This window comes from Drosophila bipectinata, chromosome 2L (genome assembly GCF_030179905.1).
Source record: "Drosophila bipectinata strain 14024-0381.07 chromosome 2L, DbipHiC1v2, whole genome shotgun sequence".
NCBI classification, from domain to species: Eukaryota; Metazoa; Arthropoda; class Insecta; order Diptera; family Drosophilidae; genus Drosophila; species Drosophila bipectinata.
Window position 1 is genome coordinate 14,397,650 of NC_091736.1, and position 6,438 is coordinate 14,404,087.

Below are 6,438 nucleotides of genomic sequence, written 5' to 3' on the forward strand. Positions count from 1 at the left end.
TTCACAACAATCGAACATTTTATACATGCAAAGAGTCACACAAAGCTCAAGGTGGTCAATCAGCAAACCACCACTCTTTGTAAGTTTTCAAGTTGTAATGTGTCGTAAAATAGAGTCGTAAAATATCTTTTTATCAGTCCCAACGACTGTCGGAACTTTTTATTGTAAAATATTTATATTTGTGGCCATATTTTTATCCCTTATATTTCTTTATCAAAATTTTGACAAATTGAAGTATTTTACAATTATTTCAAGTGCATGGTCAACACTTTCGGCCAAAATCTGCAACACTTCAAACTCTACTGGCAGTTTCAGTTTCATCTCCCTGCCGGAGTTCGAATGTGGTAAATTTGCCCATTGTACCCCCCCGAGTCACTGATTGTTGGCTATTAAATTGCATTACTGTCGTGCAATCATTATGATTGCCATTGCCGTTGTTGTATCCATTGTGTTCAGTAATTTGCGTATATTTTTTAATTACTGGGATGCCTGGCTGAAAAGCTTTAACAAAACTTTATTTAAAGTAAAGTATTTTGTGTATTTTTTTAACGAACATTTTTCAAAGCCTAAACTAAATACGGTTAAAGAGCAACAGAAAAGGGCTTAGACCATCGTCCTTTGATAAATCGCTCACAATGGCATCGTTAATGGATTCTCTGGAAGCATGCAATCACCATCAGTTTCCAGCAATCAATACTCGATGAATTGCAGGCAGACCCTACTGGACCATAAATGGCTGCCAGCCACTCGAAAGTCATCAAAGTTGTTATCTAATGGAATTCTTAAACTTCTGCCAGGCCAGCTTCTATTTTTCCCTTCCCAAAAGGTTCATAATTAAACATGCAACGCATAATGGCGCTCTAATGGCTAATGAGAACGGCAACAGAGGGTGGAGAAGCCTCAGGAGGGTCAGGAAAGAAATGCAAGATGCCAGGCGGTGCTAAATTTACATTTTTCTTCTTTCCCTGAACGGCCACGCCAATGGAATTGAAAATTAACTCATTAAACTCGCAGGCGGCCAATGCGGCGTATACGTATTACTCAAAAGATCTCCCCAAAGATTAATGGCTGCAGTCACTTGAAAAAAAAACTTTAATTTGTTTCAGAATATTTTGTAAAAGAATATTAAATTTACCTATCAAACTTACAAATTTAAATAAGAGAAGGTATGAATTTAGAATTTATAATTACGATTTTTCTTCCAGTGGAAAATGTTACAAAAAGATAGATCTCCTCGGTGGCGCGAATTTCCATGCAATTATTTCCATATCAACTTCAATGCGCCGTGAAAAGTCTCGCGACGAGCAATGAAAAACCGATTTGCTGTTGTGACAATTGTAATTTTTCACTCGCTTGGTTTCATTGTCCGAGTTAAACTGATGGTGCCACTGGCACTTCCACATCCACAACCATAGCCACTCCTACTGCCACTACCGCTGCCACAGTCACTTCCTCAGGTTCAGATAATCAGAGGGTTCCTTGCCGGGCTTTTCTTTCTCTGAATTTCATTTAAATGATTACGGTTTTTAATTTCCCTTTCCCCACACGCTCACCATTTCCTGTTTTTCTCAGTTATTTTTTTTTTTTTGTGTAATGTTGTGTTTTTGTGTCTCTGACTGGCGACCATCACGTGAGGCATAAATTTTTCATCGGACCAACCGTCTTTTGGGTATATTTTGCACTCCATTGCCAATGGGTGACCGGCAGGAGCCGACCTCATGGATGACCAATTGGTTTTATGGACCATTTCAGCCCACTTCTTTCCTCCTGTTTATGTTGGCGAATTTTCTTTTACGAGCCCCTTTCATTTCACTTCATTTTGTTAATCAATTTTTGTTTGGATATGGCCAAGAAGAACTGCCTAAAACAACATCTCCAGCAGCCCTCAAATAAAAGAGGCAAGACAATAAGGACGAAAGAAAGAGGTTTGCGCTTCCTCAATATAATTTAGTTTAGGTCTCATTTTACAGGCCTCTTTAAATGTGAAGTTTGCTTCTGTCTTTGTTGAAAATTTACAATTTATTTATTTTTTTGTGCAAATTCCTCAATCCTTTCCAGTGGCGGCAAGGGCACGGGCGGATCTTGTGATGAAATCGGCAATAATAAGCGTAACCTTCCCGACAGTTTTTGGCTTCAACAAAAACAGGCTCTCCTTTAGTTTCATTTAAGATATTTAGGAGTGTCCAACCGAATCCCAGCCATATTAAATTCATGACTAAGAAAATAGAATATACAATGTAACTTAATATACAATATCATTTTTTTAAACCATTTCCAAAGTTTAATAGGTTTAGCCATGGTTTCTTCTATTTCGTTTAGGGCACAAGTTCTCCAAAATACCAAATAGTTTTCCATTTAAAATTAGTTGACCGCAAATTAGAGCAATTTAAATAACACACCCATATACCCATGTTCAACATAAATACTCGGAAGTTATGGGTTAAAATTTGGCTCATGTAAAAATAATTTAGTTGTGCGGCTTTCGGCCAAAAACTCAGAAAATGTCAATTATGCAAATTTGTTTTTCGCTTTTATGTTCCCAAAATGTTTTTATAAATTCATTAGAAAATAAGTTTCAGTATTTGTCTGCACCCTTTTCAAATGTTCCTCTTCAGTTTGTTGGCCTAATTCGATTGCTTTTTAGGCAACTAACAACAAATTTTGCTGAAAACAACAACGTATTATTTTGAAGTTTAGTTAGATTAAGTCGAAGAGTTACTGGAACGAAAGCTAATATATGTATGTGAAAAATTTGAATTATTATGGGAATTTTAATTAGTCCAGACCGGACTAGATGGCCTCTTTAAAATAAATTTCAATTTATAAGAGAGCGAAGAGGGGAATTTATAAAATATGAGACACCACCGCAAACGTAGATACGAAAATAAATGGAACATTTTTAGGAATATCACTCTGTCGTTGCCCGTCCCGCCAAGTTTTCAGTGCCTTTTGTTGCCATTTTTGTTGTTTTGTTGCCAAACAAGAAACCGCAAGCCAGTCCCTAAACATTGGCCCAAGGACCAGTCCCCGTGATGGGGCACTGAGTAATATTTATTATCACAAAACATTTGTGCAAATGTCCTGCTCGCATAAGCAACGACGTTGTCGGCCAGTCCTTGGAGAACATTTATCTTATTATCTTTGCATACATATAGCACTGACAAAAGCAACAACAATACTAACAACAACAACATCAGTTACAATAACAACGACAATGTCGCATAAATAAGACTCAGCGCAGCAGCACCAGCACCACCAACAACAATGAGATGATGAGCAACATTAGGCAAGGACAAACAAAGCCAGCGAAGGCTTCAGCAGGGCTCAGGGAAAAACCAAAAGTCAAGTCAAGCCAACAGACCGCAGAAGCGGCAACAACCGGGGCTATAAGTTGAAATTTTTAGGCAAAAGCCCTTGCCATCATTACAGCCAATGTGGGGCCAAAAGGCTGGCTGAGCAGTCTGGCCCATAAGTTGCTCATACGCCCCGTATGATTGCCTCGTGTTTGATTTTCCTTATTTTTCAGTCCGTTCCCATACTCACAAACACACACTCTCCCAGATGATAGGAAAACTTTTTGCATGTGGAAAATTTTTTAATTGATTAAAGCCGCATTTGCATTGCGGCTTACAAACAGCTTAACATTTTGCGTTTACCCTCATATTATTTTTGGTAGCTTTTTCCTTTATTTTTCATTTTATTTTTGTGACTTGGTTGCCTTAGTGTTTACTTACAAAAAAAAAAAATAAAATAAAAATAAATACAAAAAGTTGCAATTCAAATGTATTTATTTTTTTGGCTTTTGCATTTGGCAGCTCGACTATTGCAACTACGGTAATTAAAAACCTACAGAATTTGTGTATGCGTGTGCTCTATAAGCCAAAGCAAATGGCTTTCGGGCGAACATCAAAATATTTACACAAATACCGAAAGTGTTATTTTTAAGCTGGCTGGCAAAAAAGACGAGAATTCCCAGGGCTTTCACAGTGATAGTTTCATTTACAAAATATTTTTAAAAGTGTTTTTGGCATATATATTAGTTGTGGTAGGATGTTTTCCTAGATACAATAATTAAAAAAACAAGACTTATCCATTTTTAAAGACGGCTTTTATGACTTTTCTTGCCCTGCAAATGACGAGTCTAAGATAATAAAATAACTCCTTACAAGAGTCCAAAAAAATAGGACAAACGAATAGCCCACGGGAATTGCAGTTATGACAAAAAAAAAATAAAAAGCCCTCTTTTGGGTCTTCTGGCCGGGTCTAAGCCAATCTGCTGCAAATGGAAAAATAATAAAATCAAAGGCCAAACCGAAAACCAAAGCAGAACCATGGCCAAAGAAATCTGAAATCAAAAAGCCCAGCCAATGGGACTGGCAGAAAGTTTAGCAATAAGCCAAAAACGGAAAACTTTTACTTATAATCTGAAGGTAAAGGTTGGGCACTGGGAAGGGGAACATGAATGTATTTTCCCCAATGATTTGCATTTTTGTGGATACTAATAGGTTATTTCTGAATAATTTTATTTTAATGATTTTGGTATTCATTAGAGACTAAAAATCATGTGACACATTATTAAAGTCCTTTAAAAATCTGTTATCCTGCCTGGTGGCAATTTGTAGAGGGTGCTTGTATCCTGGAAATGTTTGTGCAGTTCTGAATCCTGCAGTGGCAAGAAAAACAACAACAGAAACCGCAGCATCAGCATCAGCAATGCCAATAACAACAGCAAAAATAACTACAACGGACAGGTCGTTCCCTTGTAAAACACCCAAAACATATAGACATTTTTGGTGGGTCATTTTACTAGACAAGTTTTTGGCGTTTGTTGTTTTCTGGATTGTTGTTTTTAGCGATGTTGTGGTAATTGCCTTTTATTTGAAAAATATTCAAGTTTTAGGCCTGATTTTCCTAATTATTTGCCTTATTTTCATGAAACAAAAAATAATTCCCAAACCATTCCACTTGGCCATTAGTTGCCTTGGCACACAGGGCGTATGCGTGTTGTGCCCTGTGGGCTTTGTTGCCTGACAGTTGGCAGGGAAAATATTAACGATGCCACAGCATGTATACACACACAATCAAATATGTATTTTTTTTTTGTTGATGCAAAATATTTACTATAGTTTTACCGTTATTTTCGGTTGGTTATGTTCCTGTTTTTTCCGTTGTCGCTAGAATAGTTTTCAACTATTTTCGTAATTGCTGCACATTGTCGCTGCCATTTTTTCTCTTTCTATCACACGAATGCCATCTCTCTTTCGTTTATGTCTCTTTCTGCCCGCAGAATATATGGGTTTAGTTGTAAAGTAAAATATTTTTGGATTTATGAGTTTATTTTTAGCTTTTGTTTAATTGAATTTATATTTTTGTTTTGTTTGAAACTTGTATCCTTTGTACGCTTCTTAGTCATATAATTACTACTTTTTATATGCTACACGAATTGACATTTAATTTATGCCATACCTTGAAACTTAAAACAAAAACAACCAATTGATGAAGAGATTTTTGAGGTTTCCCCTATCGGTTTGGGCCATATTATCCACCGAACGTAATTGAAAATTCAGTTTTTCATCGATATGGGAAAATTGAACCATCTCTGACCGCTCGGGAGATGCTTGATAAGTTTTTCTGACACGGCCAAACATTTTGGCCATGGCTCCAAATCCCCTTTCCATTCCCTTTTACAACTGCCACTGCCTACGTGTTTTGCGTTGCAATTTTCAGCTGAGCTCATGTGCAAACGAGAAATTTTCATCCGCCGAAGGAAGTAAACCGGCTACGGCATCAGCTTCCATTTCAGTTTCAGCTTCGAACTTCAGCTTGTGTTGCAGCTCACTCTGATGATGTTTCGGGCTTTCAATCAGCAATGTTCAGCGCCAATTGAATCGAATGCGATTTGTGCATGCTCCCACATCTGAAAGGGGTACAAGCACACCGAAAATCTACCACAAGATTTGCTTATTAATTTTCCAATTAGAGGAAGGCAACCAGAACCTTCAGAACCTAATTGTGGCGATGAAGAGTACACGGAAAGCTATTTGTTAGCTTTAGTCTTCTTTAAAATTTTTCTTTCAAAAATATTTTTGTATTTTTAAAAAAATTGTATGTATATACCATGGAAGATTGTCTTAAATTTATTGAATAAAAATAATCTGACTTTTTGAATTATTAATTAAAATTTTTTCTCTGCACTTTAGACTGTTACATATTTTGGACAAACAGAAAGCCCCTTTTTTTGGGTTTCTGCTGCCATTCAAAATAGAGTCTTTTCATTAGACTTTCATCCTTTCAAGCTTCTTTTGCTTAAGTCCTTTTCAACGGAAAACGGATATGTGACCTATCTATTTCACAAAATTTTTGGCCCAGCAACTTAAAAGTCGCCAAGTTCTTTTTAAGAGAAAAGGGACTAATAAAGTCGAGAGACCTAATAATCAG